The 14,352-nt window shown below is 43.7% G+C and overlaps 1 long non-coding RNA gene across 4 annotated transcripts in view; it reads right to left on the reverse strand.

Moving 5' to 3' along the window:
- Positions 1-4,386: 4,386 nt before the first annotated feature.
- The window catches only part of LOC308061061, an 88,557-nt gene continuing 78,591 nt past the window's right edge, over positions 4,387-14,352 (reverse strand). For 2 of the 4 annotated variants that reach the window (XR_013927076.1, XR_013927078.1), the window contains 2 exons: positions 14,130-14,242; positions 4,387-13,640 (listed from right to left, as the gene is read on the reverse strand). This is a non-coding gene — a long non-coding RNA (uncharacterized lncRNA). Of the gene's footprint in view, positions 14,243-14,352 lie in introns of all 4 variants that reach the window. The other 2 variants (XR_013927077.1, XR_013927079.1) reach the window with 1 other exon arrangement.

The raw sequence follows: 14,352 nt of genomic DNA on the forward strand, positions 1-14,352 counted from the left end.
TGCCACTCCTGCCCTGCCCTTTTGCTTCCTGGGATGCTGCTCTCTGGCAGTGCGTGAGAACTCTCTGGGCTCCAGAGGCTGGGTGAACGTCAGCCCTTTTCTATCAACTGCATCCATCTTGGTGATCCCGACCATGGAGCGAAACAAACTCTAGGTGGGTGCCAAATTCACTGTACATGAGGGGCCTATAAAAGCTTAAGCCCTTCTGCCTCCTCGTACCGCATACGCTGCCTGCTTCAATGACCCCACTGTGGAACAGGCAGAAATTCCCATCACCTCGCTGGCACGTCCTTTAACACCAAGCCTTACTGTAGGGAATTCCCTGTGGCTTAACTTCCCTGGCTCGGGCTGACAGGTGGGAGTTCCCGGTAAACAGAAGGTTGATGGAGGTTGTTGATCAAGGAGCAAATCACCAGGAATTCATGTCCTGAAACTCCGATCAAGTCCGACTGGGGCTGCATGCCCCCTCCCTCCATATGCCAATACTCCTCTTGTATATGAGTCTTTGTAGCTCAGCAGAGGAGTTTTTTCAGCTGGCTGACACTCAACCCCACACTGCTCCAATATCACATTAAAGAAGCAAATTAAATCAGAATAGCTCCTTAAAAAAGAAAAAATCTTTCTTCTGAGTATCCATAGGGAGTTGTGTATTGTGTGAATCTGTCTTTCAGACTGTAAGCCTTCAGGGCAGTGACTATCTTTATTTCTGAAACACAAACAGTATTAAAACACTATTGGCACTTAATAAATCAGCAAAACTACAATTGTTACATAGGCCTCTTGGTGAACCATCAGTTACTTTAACACATTAACAAAAGCACGCCCTTTGCATTTTGCCATGTGGCTTGTGGCAGGTGTGTGGTGTGATGGTGGATAGATAGCCCCAGATTTTGGAGGATGCTATTTGCTTACCAAGGAAGCCCTGGACCATTGCAGACACCACTGTAGAGACCTCCTCAGACACTTTGGTCCTGACCCAGAGGTACAGTCCCACCAGGAGATACAAGTTCATTCTCCATCTGGTATCCCATGAGCCGAGGTGCAAAGAAAGGTGGGAAAGATTGATGTAAGACTACTCAGACTGCTATTTTAGAAGATTTTGTACTTGAAGTTGTTGTTGAATACTTGCAGCCTAGTGGCACAGAGTTGTGCCAGCCAGGAGCCGGGGCTGGTACAATCCTTGCCTCATGATCACTTCTGAGAAGATCGAACTTGCAGGTGTTATAGAAAAGCACTGCAGTTGAGCTACACTGGTTTTAAAATGAACAGGGGAATGGCAAGAGGGTAGGAAATTAAGAATCTTCTGGGTTGAGCTGGATGTGCATTAATAGCAAGGTACAGCTGCATTTTCGAAGGACTACATCAGTCCCCTATAAACCCAAATGTCATTTACAGACTTAGGCCTAGAGATATCCTTGCCAAAATAACCCAAAATATTTTAAATTTTTTTCTTTAAAGATCTGCTAAAAAGGTGAGCTGGCTCACTGTGCACAAATGCATGTGTTAATATAAACAATTAAGCTTGATTAAAAAGAAATCAGTTTTGCCTCTGGCTTAACTGACCTCAAATTTCTAAGGGCTGCTTTTCCAGTCCTAAGGGCCTGAGCTACGTGTCCTTTTGACTTCAGCTTCTCAGCCTGTCATCCCCAGGCATATCCTTTCTTCCATACTTCCCCCTCCGCTTCCTCCAGTGGATATAGGCTTATTTAAACAATTAAAGCTGTATGCCCCTACAGCCTTCTCCAGAAAGCAAGGGGCAAGATACAACCAAGTCAGCCTGAGCACTCAGAGACAAGGACAGCAAATCAAATAACATGATTGCTAAAAGAATAATAATAAAAAAATCAAACCTAAGCTGAAATTTGCATTTGCTCATCTCTCACGTGAAGATTTCTGCTACCATGCACCATATGGTGCTGTGCGAGGCTATAAATACGCTGTTTTCCCAGACCCATTTCTAATGGCTTTTCCCATCAGTAAACAGGTGCTCCTGGCTTCTCCTGTGCCTCTGAGCTCAGAAGGCTCGAGCGGGTTCCTTTGTGCACCTACAGGAAGCAAATGCAACTTGTCAATGAGCCCATTTCCCTTGCATCGGAGCGAGGCTGCTTTTCCACTGTGTGCGCAGGACAGCGGAGCGCACCCGCGTTACAGTGAGTGCCTGTGAGAGCTTTCTTCCCCCATACTTTTCCCCAGCATCATTGTGCCCATCAGCAGGGCTGACCCAGTACCCAGAGGCTCCTCCTGTGAGGGTCCTTTGCCGTGGCCTTGCAGTGTTGAGTGCTGCGGGACCTCCCTGGCAGGACTGAGCAGGTGCTTGCTCCCGCCTGCTCTTCTGCTGTGCTCTGGAGGGCTAAGGAAAAGGGGGCAGCCAACGCATCCCTACAAGGCAAGGGTTTTGCCTTGGGGGTAGGTGAGAAATCAGTCCAGAAATATGAATGCCATCTGGAAAACCTGAAATTGTCTTGCAAAGGTCTTGCTTAACAAGGTCTGTGCAATTCACCAATTTCAGTGGCAAATTTCTGTGTCGTTCTCCTGTAGGAACCTAAGCACCGTGATGGAGCACTACAGCATGCTGCAGTCTGCTGCAGCCTGGGGCCTTCATGCCCTCTCTGTATTTATTTAATGGGCTGCAGTTTGGTTAGGACTCCCAGCACGCTGAGGAGAAAAGAGAGGCGCAGTCAGTAGTACCAGGGTGTACTTCGTGAGGCTAATCTGAATATTGCCTTACAAAGGTACCATCAGCCCATTGCCTTTGGCTGGGGACAAGAGCTCAGGCTGTTCACATCAGGTGACCATGTTTTCAAACCCATTGCAATGGTTCGAAAAGATCCAAAAGGTCAATATATTGTTTATACCACATCAGTGATGCTGGGGGGAATAACAACCTTCAGTAAATCCTATTATTTTCACAACTATACTAATAACATGAGAAACTATAGATATAATAAAAGTTTATATCTATAGTTGCTCTGCAGACACCTCCTCTGGTATGGTATAAATATAATATATGAGACTTGGCGGTGTAATACAGTTTTTATTTCAATTTTTTAGGGATGGCCATGCACATCCATAACTCATGAAAATAAAAAGTGTATTACACTGCCAACTGTTACATATTCCCTAGTAAAGCAAAAATGGCAAGATAAATTTTATTTTTCTCTTCACCCCACCAACAAAGTGTCTAGCTGATATGGTGATGATGAAGTGTTAGAATAAATATTATTTATCCAAACACTTTTTATGCCATAATCATGTCTGTCCTGTCTATTTGTCAGTCCTGTCTATCTGTCAAATGCTGGATACTTTCTTTTTTCCCTACATGTTGGCTTTGGTTTTAATTTTATGCTGCTGTACTTGCTGTTATTCTCCTTAGGAATGAAGAGAAGCGAGATTGTCTCTTCCCATGTCCTGTTCTTGAATTTTCTCAGACACATTCTCTTTGGGTCTTAAGAGCTCTAACATCTGTGTGGGATACGTGTGTTGGCTTGGTAGCACAGGCAGCACGTCTTCAAGATGTGCAAAATAGTGTAAATGAAGAAGTATCCCAGCTGCGTGTTGTGCGTAAGTGGAACAAAAGGTGAAAAACCCTATGATTCATAGGTAGGGATGGGGAAAGAATTAGAAACCCAAGTGCAACAGGCTAAGACTCCTATACCTAAGAGAAATGGAACAAATATGTCACTCCCATACTATAAAAAGGGAAAAAGTGATAAAATCCTGTTTCTTAAAGATGGTATTATATTACAGTCAGCTCTTGAGTATCCACACAGCAGTGAATCAGGTAGCAGATTAACCGTGCTGGGCTTGTAGGGACAGCCTGTGTGGTGCTGCGTGGAGTCTGTGGGGACTGGGTCTGGGAGACATCCACACAGATGGCAGGGCCAGGCAGGGTCCGGCCAAGCTGCAAGCTACCGGCATGTTGTGCTGCTGCCATCAATGCTGAGCTGCCTCCCGCAAAGCTTTCTCAAGTGGCTTTGCCATCTCCCCCCTGGGAGCTTCAGTTTGGGGTGGGAGTGGCTTCTTCAATTTTTGACAAGCCAGCCCTGCATTAGAGGCCATGTAATGTCTGACCAGCTGCTCCTCCATCCATAGGGCAGCCACTAACTTCTCCTCAAGGCTAGAACCAGAGCAAGAAACCTTAATCCCCGGGAAAGCCCCCTCAGTGACACTGGTGCCAACCACCATTTTCTCTCAGCATGTTTAATTGATTAACATAATTAAATTAAACTCAGACAAATGTTCCCAACATGTATTTAGGTTGAAGTTTGCTGCTTCTGTGTTGGATGTGAAATAACCTCTCACTTGTATGCTTTTCCTAAGGGTGTCTGTTGGTATCATGAAATTAGTACTTCCTCTTAAGTCTCAAATCTTTGCTTCCCTCTTCCGTTTTTCTTTTCTCTTTTTCTTCTTACTCTTTTTCTTTTTTCTTTTCTTTTCTTTTCTTTTCTTTTCTTTTCTTTTCTTTTCTTTTCTTTTCTTTTCTTTTCTTTTCTTTTCTTTTCTTTTCTTTTCTTTTCTTTTCTTTTTTTTCTTCTTTTCTTTTCTTCTCTTTTCTTCTTCTCTTTTTTCCTTTCCTTTTCCTTTTCCTTTCCCTTCTCTTTCTCTCTTTTCTTTTCTTTCTCTCCCCCCTCCTTCCCTCCCTCCCTCCCTCCCTCCCTCCCTCCTTTCATACATCCCTCTCTACCCCCTCCTCTCCCTCTTCACCCCCTCTGCCTCCACCCTGTGTCTGTGTAAAGGGATATTAGGAGACCTTGGGTCAAAGACCAAGAGATGCTCTGTCAACTGCCACAGGAAAGAAACAGAAATTTGAGCTTCCCTTGTCCACAAACAGCCCAGGCTCTCAGCCTGTATGGAAATCTGCCCGGAGCATCAGTGCCTTGTTCTTCTTGCCTGCACAACATGTATCCACTACCTCCTCACCTGGAATCCTAACCTGTATTTGGGATGGAAGTAAGGAGTTCACACTGTACAAATGCAGAAAAAAGAACTTCCCAGCTCTGTGGAGGTCCTACACACAGAGTGATAAGCAGCAACCATCTGATTCCCCTCAAAACACATGTATAAGCTGCAGATGCACAGACCAATGCCCAGACAAGGAGAGAAGCGTGCACAAGATGACGAAAATGCAGGGTTTGACACAGCCCAGCTGATGATACGGTTTTCATTACAGCCTCAGCGTACTAATACCAGATCACTGCACGGGTGGGAGGGAGGTGCTTGAGGGCCAGAGAACACAGAATTTTATCAGTGTCAGAATTACAGAAACAACTGCACTAAATAACTTTGAGCGTTGATCTACTGTGAAAAGTTAGTGCTCAGCAGCCCTCAAAATTTCTCATTTCTTACCTGCAGTGGGGTGGTCTTGTAGTTGAGCAGCGGTTGTACAGAACTTCCTAAATGTTTTTCTTTCTTCTGCTTTAGCATGCCTGTCACACAGATGCACAGACCCTAAATTGCCACCTTCCTGCCTCTGCATTTTTTTTTTCATTTCCCTTCTTCTTGTGCAGTGACAGACATTAGGGATGGAGTGATAAAAACACATGATAAAACAGGATCACTGGGGAGATCTGTGCCTTGGAAATACAGGGACAGAGTCTGCGCTCAAGAAAACTTTCCACTGATGACAGTGGGTTATGCCTCATGACAAAAGGCAAAGAAGTCTTTAAAACTGTACTTGCCTAATAAAGGTCCTGGTTCAGCTGGAGTGCCCAATTTAAAACAGATGACTCAGTGTTGATGGTGCTGCACTTTGAGTTGGGTACCTGCCTAAGTACTTGGCTGAACGGAGGCTCAAGCAATGTATCTTTAAATGAAATAGCAGTGGAATACAACAGCCATTCTAACCACTATATATAATTGACTAAAAAATCAAATCACTGAAAAAGGTGCTGCGCTTACAGTGAAAAATAATAAATAAATGACTTACAGACTGCCAACATGACAGTCTGCAGCAGAGCAGAACTCGGAGAATTCAGCTCCCATTTGAATTCATGGGAAAGCAGGGACTTTTGAAACTGCTAAGTTAACCAAAAATATATATTGTTAAAGCCAACAAATTTATTTTTCTGTTTGAAAGTCCCTGTTTTGCAGTACAGAAGAACAGGATCTGAATTCTCTGACTCTTCAGCATCATAAAATGTGGAGTGCCTGCTTGGGGAGGTGTCAGGAAAATATCGGTTCCCATTCTAGGCTTACATTATATTTACACTGTGGCTCACTGAAATACTAAAGCAGTAAGAGATATTATAATTAACCTTTTCAATTTTTCCCCTAAGAAGTATCTGGTTCAATGGACTGTCAATCAGCTCTCCCACTTCCTATTAGAATGGGGGCTATATGCAAGACCCATAAATGAGTTCAGTGAAAGAGCAGAGGCAATACAGACCTATGAATAGTACAGGAGGGTAAATATTAAGTATGTTTTATGTAACAACAGATTTCTGGATGCTCTGTGGCTGCTTTTCAGCTACCTCAGTCTGCTTTTTCTGTGCCCTTTGTTCTAAGGGGACACACAACTATTGGTGCAACTCTATGCCCGCTCCTGCTTTGTGGGAGCAGTTTGGGTCACTGTGATCAATCGATTTGCTGGCATGTGAACCTGATACTCAAAGGTATGCAGGCACGTAACTGTTACCAATCTCATTGGGTGTTAGGCACTTAAAAACAAGATGGGTGTCCAAATGTCTTTGCTACATGCTAAAATAATTTGAATTGTGCAAAGTGTCACAACTTATTGGTAGAAACATTATCCTTTTATCTAAGAATTTCAACTTTTATAAATGTAAGTCTATTCACAACCCCCAGTGCTGCAACCGACTGCATTATTTATTATTTATCATTATTAATTATTACAATGTATTATTTATGCCATGCAATAGGTATGCACAGTATTTTGCCAAGAAACATCCCTCACTCTCACATTTATTAATTTCTAGAATATTTCTATGCTGTTTGATTTGGAAGTGAATCAAAACTTACCTAGATATTAAAACGAGTGACAGTGAAAAGCCTCAGAAGGTCTCCTGTTTTCAGCTGTAAGAATCAAGGGGCAGTCTGGGATCCTCTTTGAGGTCGCTGTTCTGCTTTCCAAACCTTGACACTTACCCACCAGAAAGAGCTGTCTGGCCTTTGGGCTCAGTCCTGTGCCCTAAGAGCACTTCCCTGACCCTTCTGAAGCCACAGCATAAAAAACTGAGTCTGGGCTGCAGCTGAGGGTCACAAGTGGATCTAAATTATCTGATTGTGGGCATCCACTTACTAGTATTATGATTTCCCTTAGGTTTATTACTTGCTAAGTTGTGCCCGGTATTTCTCAACAAGAAGAGGGCTCACTATTACGTTGGTTTCTGTACACGCATAGTAAGAATAATGTTCCCAGAAGGGTGTACAATGCTTAGAAAGATTAGTATTGAAAGAAGTATAAACAAAGAAAGCAGAAGCCTCCAATAAGGCAGGATTTTCAAAACTGCCTTGGTTCTGAGATATGCCTAAATTTCTAAATCAGTTTTGGTAGTCTCATATTACAGCTCAAATAGCTGTTATGTGTAAATTAATTTATGGATAGCAATGCTTTGTCTTAGAGTTATGACAACGGGTGAAGTCTCAGACAGTTTAACACCATGAGCTGAACACAGGTTGAGAGGAAAGCCCTGGAGGTTCAAGGCCTCCAAAGCCTGCCCTTATTATTTGTTATTACATCACAACTGTGCTACTTAATTACTCCTTTTTTAAATAACTGAAGCACAGTTGTAAATACAGAGAGTGCTCCTGTTCCAAGGAGCTCACCACGCACTAAGATGTAGTAGACCAGTGAAATAAGCCAAAGGAGCAGATTAAGCACACCTACAAAACTGCATTGCACTTTTTACACATGCAAACGAGCTGTAATCAGCTATATTGTTATCACCATTGGAAATCAGCATCACTATCAGAAATAAACGTACTGAAAAAGGGGGAAAGGTTTTTGAAATTTGCTTATATGCATATTTAATGAACAGAATCCAAATAGGCAGGTATTTTTTCTCCTGTTAACGTTTAATAAAGGTTTATTGGCGTAACCGTCCAGGTAAAGCACTTCTGTATAGGCTCCAGGTAAAGCATTTTCATTATAATAATCACCATTCATGAGCCAATGAGAGAGCCCTCCAACTTTTGTGAATTGGTTCATGCAAGCTCTACTCCAAGATGCAAGGCTAAGGAGGAAATTTGAAATGACCCATCTCAAGACTGCAGCTTCTGCAACCCACCAGCAGCACAGTACCCTGAGCAAGAAGGCTGCACAGCCCCTCGGGGCTGTGAAAGTCAGGAGATGGCAGCATGAGCTGCTACCTTAGCGCTAAGCAACACATGTGGAGCTCTTTGCTAGGTGACTACTTTCCAGCCCTGCACCTAGTCAGGAGCAAGGTCATTCCTCCTGGAGTCAGTGGAGAGGTACCAGCTAGTGAGGACAGACAGAATATTTGAGGCTGATGGTTGATGCCACAGGAAGCCTGTTGCCTCCTGTGCTACAATGGTTTTGTGTCACCGCCTTCTGAAAAAATAAAATCAGCACCAAAAAGTGTTACTAGGCTACAATTTCCATAAAAGTGGGGCAACAAAGTCCCCCTTCCTTTATCCTAGTGGAAATCAGGGGTGGTTCTGCTGAAATCAGCAATTCCACAAGGATGCAAAACTCAAAGGAAGGTACTAGCTCAGCAACTACGCAATCTCTCCGTGAGCTCAGCAATTCATTCTCTAGCTCCAATAATGAAAACACACAGACCTGCTAAAGCAGCGGGGGTCCTTAAACTTCTTTATCATCTGGGATCACATCTTAATAGAAGGACTGACTGATGAACGCTTCCCTTCCCATTCTCCCATCTGAAAAGATCACCTCCTCATCCACTTCCTATCATGTATCCTCCCTGTGGCAAAGCAGTAGCAATTACAGGAATATTAGGGAAGTAATTAATGTATTTTAGATGCCTTTTAATGAAATTCAGCAGCTGAAAAAAGGGAGAAGAGCCAGTAAAGTATAACCTGTTATCTCTACCGCATGCCACAGTTTGGAAACTTGTATATTGAAAGTCAGAAAAACACTTGCATCCTTTTAACACTAGTGTTAGGTTAGCCTATCCTGTGTATCGCTGGCTGGGTAATACTACATAAAATGTTCACACTTGTAAAATGAAGCTGATTTTTAAGAGATCTAATAAGAGAGATGGAGCAATTTATGTTAACATTACAGCCACATGGGCATACATCGATTTCCTGGAGACTCCTTCAGACTCTCCTCTCTTGCAACTTCTTCTTGCAGGTCCTATTGAATAGGATAGATCCATTTACCTGCCTGCAGAGGTCTTGCCTTATAACACCCTGCCAAAAATTGAACAAAAGGTGGTCAGATAGGTGAATGCCTAACCTCACTCTCCTTCCCCCAAGAACGTGCCAGAGCAGGCTTCTGACTGCACCAATGGTAACTCTCAGCTTTGAGTTATCATTACTCAAATGATATTATTTCAGATGGTAATGGAGAGGGACTTCTTCCCAATGATTCCTTTCAGTTTGTCTCTGTTTGCATGGTCCTAGGGCTGCTGATCTATGTTCTTCTAATCCTAGTGGCTGTACAGAAGCATCTTTGTGGTGTTGCTGCTTCTTTCCATAGGAGCTCCAGGGTCAATGGGATCCTGTGTTTTCATATTTTCCAAGGGCTCCACTCAGTGATCTAGTTTCTTGCTACCCTCAAGCCTCTGCTGTCTGAGAAATATGTCCCTATCAGCTGCTAGAATGCTGACTTGAGCCATGCCTCCTCTCTAAAGTGCATTTTGGCGGTGTGCTGTGATTAAACACTGCTCTACCAGTGACCCAGCAGTAGGTGACCTCCTTCCCCTTTCCCCAGCACATCGTCTAAAAAAGTCAAGTGATAACAGCTTATGTTTATTGTTTTCTCTTCAGCAACGTGCATTTCCCACTCGTGTCAAAATGGTTTAGACTGTATGTTGCCTGCACTTGGTCATACATCTTCTGCCTAATATCATGACTTACCAGTGTTACTGGAAATATCTTTCAGCTGTTATACAATCTAGATGGGATATAATTGGTCACCAGTCTAACAGCATAGCTGCAAATGGCTAGTTTCTTTCTTCTGCCGTGCTTGGTAATTGAGTCCCCAAACCTGTCCACAGCATGTTGGTAGAAAGCCTTCTCTCCACTGGGCAGCTCCATGCCTTTAGACTCTGCAAGCATTGCTGATTTTTTCCCCTTCTGGGAGCTGACACAATCAGACATTACATGGTTATTTATCCCTTTCCTGCTGTTCATAGGCTGAGTTTTTTCCTGGTGTGAGCACTGCCTGTAACAACGTTTATGCTGGATGTTGAGGGCAATATTTTGTTGGTATCTGTCCTCTCTTCCAGGAGCTAGGAACATCAGGAGCTAGCAACATCAAAGGAATCACCAGTATAATTCTGTCCAGCCTTTTCCAAGAGCAAACACCCACCCCTGCGATCAACAGCTCACCCAGAATGATCAACAGAACATCTGCTTCACTCAGGCTGAAAGAGTTTTTCACCACCTTGCAGCATCTTGCAGATATAATAGCAGAAGACCAACAACCGTAACGTGCCATGGAGAGAGAGAGAGTACAAGAGATCACGGGTGTCATCAAGGTCTGTGAAATATCGGAGGGGTCATTAGAACAATGCCAAGATAATTCTGGAGAGGGGATTGTGCAGCTCTTTTGCTCCTTTTCCAGGTTATTGTGTTTAGCAGTTAATCACATTTCCTCGTGTCCTGTGGATCTCACTGGCATCATATTCATGTACCATATGGATTCCATGTCAGTAGGAATAAACCTTCTCTTTATTAACAGTATCGCTTATTGCACAGCTACATATGTAGCATACCCACAGTGGACATATAGATTGATATAATGGTTTCTCTTCCAAAGCGTTCCCTTCCACAACCTACATATGTTTTTCCAAACTATACAGGGGCTGGTACGTACATTGCTGAAGTGAGACTTCTCTGTTCAGCTTTAGACCTTCCCAGTCTCAGTATCTACATCTGAACTAGATGTCTAGACCCACCTTGTAAGAAGAAAAGAAATTCCAAATCACAGTTCCTAAGGTAGATGCCAAAATCAGGGGCAATGAGCTGTACTGTTGGAACGCCTATTTCCTTCCTTTAACTCCAAAAGGTGCCTACACAGCCGGAGGTGCATGTCTATAACATCAGTGCTAAGAGTCAGGTGGGATGAATCCCACTTTTCCTAGAATATCTGAGGGAATGAAAATTCCTTCAGACCTTCTCTGCCAAGATAGAGTTTATCTTTACAGCCTCTCATCTTGAAGTTTCCACCGTGTGACACTGATGCCTGCTCACATTGCAGCATCTGTACTCAAACAGACTAAAAAACTGAAGGAAGAATATTGAATTTGCTTTGATCTATCAAATTCCTGTGTAATGCTAACTAGACCAAAAGTTGTGTGAACATGCTTTCTCTTTTATATTCCTAGCTGTGTGTAATAAAGAAAGTGTCTAAGTTCCAGTGGAAAAGAAAGTTCATTTTTACAAGGAAATGTCAACATAGATTAGCAGTGGGACTTGCTCCAAAGACACCCACAGTCAAAACAGGCAAGACAAACACAGGTGGGAGAAAACAAGGAAAATGTGGTTTAGCAATGTTATTTTCCTTTGCAACTTAGTAAGTTTTAAGTATTTAATGCATTTTCTTCATCTTTCTCGATAGCCCTAAATAAAAACAGTCCAGAGTGCAAGCTAAGAAATGAGAGCGTTTGAAGAGACAGTGTTTTAAGCGCCACTGTAGGCATTAGTCCATCGGATGGTTGCTAGACAAGAGAGACACTGCTGTGCCATGCACCAGTAGGCTCGCTGGGAGGGACAGATTTCCCTTGTCCTGCTGTCCTGCTCCAGGCTCCCTCCAGGCGCACTACTGCCCAGTTCTGTGTCTTTGCCCTGAAAGATCAGGCCTTCTTTCCAGAGGAAAGGTACCTCCTTTAGAGTCTGACCTTTACAGTAATCCAGCACTCAGAAAGTGTTAAACAGAAATTTCTAGCTGAGTGTTCTTCTCTTTATTTTAGTTTTCTGCAGTTTGCCTGCCCAGCCCTCTCTGAAACCTCCCTCCAAGACGAGTTCTGCTGTGTGAACACTTTCAATACAGGCCTTGTAATACAGTGCTCATATCCAGCTGCTACAGGCAAGAACAAATTTTCACCTGTGCTCCAGTGTGAGAGCAAATTGCCTTATCTGCATGGGAGCTTGGAAAGGAGCTCCTGAAAGAAACGACACATCCCAGTTCTCTTGTTCAATGGAGTTGAATTAAGCTTTTTAATGAGTCAGTGATTATTTTTCCAGCCTTAAATCTGTCCATAGCTGCAATCTGTGCATAGGCTGTGCGTAGTTTAATCTTTCTTAGCTTGATGTTCAAATACAAATTAAGGCAATAGTGAAATTATAAGGTTTCTCCTAAGAGTCTCCAGGAAGACAGATATTTTCAGTGAGCAGATCCCAAAAAGCAGAACAGATATTTTTAAGTAGTTGAAAAGCTGTTATCAGAGATTCTTACTACACTGTAGACAATTAGCATGGAGCTGAAGCAGGAATGGAAGTGTTATGATTTGTTGTTGTTCAAAGTTATCCTTTATATCTTCTAATAGAAAAGACCATCAATGGCCTGAAACTCTGTATGCAAAGCCACGCCTGTAAACATCAATAACTCCTCTTGAAAGAGCACTTACGGTAGCAACAAACCCTGAGGTATCTATGATAACAAGTGCATTAATACCCAGCACACAGAGCTATCATTGCAGACATATTAGTCCCAACATCTCCCACCTAAAACTTCAAGCAGCTCTCAGGGATGGGGGGGACAATACGAAAGGCGTTGTGAACGCTGGCCGTGTCCAAGGATAGACACAGCAATCCTGTGCTGCTTCCCTCCCGCCTCTCGTGCTCGCTGTCCTCGCTGCCTGGGCTGGCTGGGGCTGCAGCCTGCATGCTGGTACCGTAGAGAATATGGAGGCAGCACTCGTATTTTATCATCACAACTTGCTGACTACAAGGACTACCTGCTTTAAATGTATAACAATGCTGCTCTTGCTGTAAATCATACTTTCTTGGTGAGCTACAAGGAAGACAAAATCCTCCTGTTTCTGACGTACACTTTTTTCATACTGGATCACTGAGATATTTATAGGGACAAACAGTACACTGAGTTACAAAACAGGAGACCCAGTTCATGAAAGGGGCATTGAATTGAAGTCAATGTAATTTCCTTATTTCTTATTTATTTTGCAGTTTTAAAGAGCAGTCATAATGTTTCTATGTATGCCATGCCATTCCATGTCATACCTGCTACCTCACCATGCTTAGATGTAGCCAGACCAGCTGGGGCTGCTGTACTCATCCCACTCTACCTGAAGAGCAACGTGTCCTCTGGGAAGCTGGTCAGTGATTCAGAATATAAGAGCAGTTGGTTGGTGTAAAGACTGATAACTCTTTAGAAAGAAGTCCCAGCGAAGGGATGTCTTCTTGGGAGCAAAGCCAAATATCCAGCAGGACTTGAGGTCAGAGATGTGCCCTAGAAAATCCATCTCTGGGGGAAGAATGAGCAGCAGGGGCTGTTCATAACCAGACACCACCTGCAGAAAGAGATAAAGTACCGAGATGGCATCTGTGAGCAGCAGCAGAGCACAGAGACAGAAGCTGCCTAAGGAACAGCTGTGAAGCCAGGTGGGGGATGGGGGGGGAGGAGAGACCAGTGGCGTGGGGTGACCAGTCACCTTTGAGGAAGCACCCAACAGAGATCTGGCTGTTAAAGCTCCAGGGCTCCAGCAAGGGCATGAAGAAGCCACCCCAGTGCCGCAGAAAGAAGAGAAGGAGCTGAAAACAGAGGCCAAACCTCTTCTCCAGGCGTAGATGAATACCAGGCCAAGGCTGAGAGAGCAGGGAGAGCCCAGTGAGGCAGCTAGTCATGAGAAGCGTGTGGGCAGTCATGGTGGTAAAGCTCTTCTCAAGCCACACCTGCAGGAGTAGAAGCAGAAGCATATTCTGCCCCTCCAGTTCAGAGATGCCACTCCCAAAAGATGCAATGGCAGAGCATCCTTCTTTCCATCCTCTCAGGGACTCACCTCTTCCATTCAGGGGGACTGTGAGGTCCAGAGCCCAGTCCCACCCTGAGCCATCTCTGAAAGGCTGCTATGCTGTGCACGTTCCTTGCTTCTAATACAGTCCTCACATCCAGCTGTCACAAAACAGCAGAAAAGCCTTAGTCACTGAGCTAGATGCAAACATGTAGAAGGAAGACTGTTTAAGCAGATGAGTAATGCATGAAAGTCTGCGAGACAAGTATAC

The sequence above is a fragment of the Falco punctatus genome (assembly GCF_963210335.1).
Source record: "Falco punctatus genome assembly, chromosome: 3".
NCBI lineage: Eukaryota > Metazoa > Chordata > Aves > Falconiformes > Falconidae > Falco > Falco punctatus.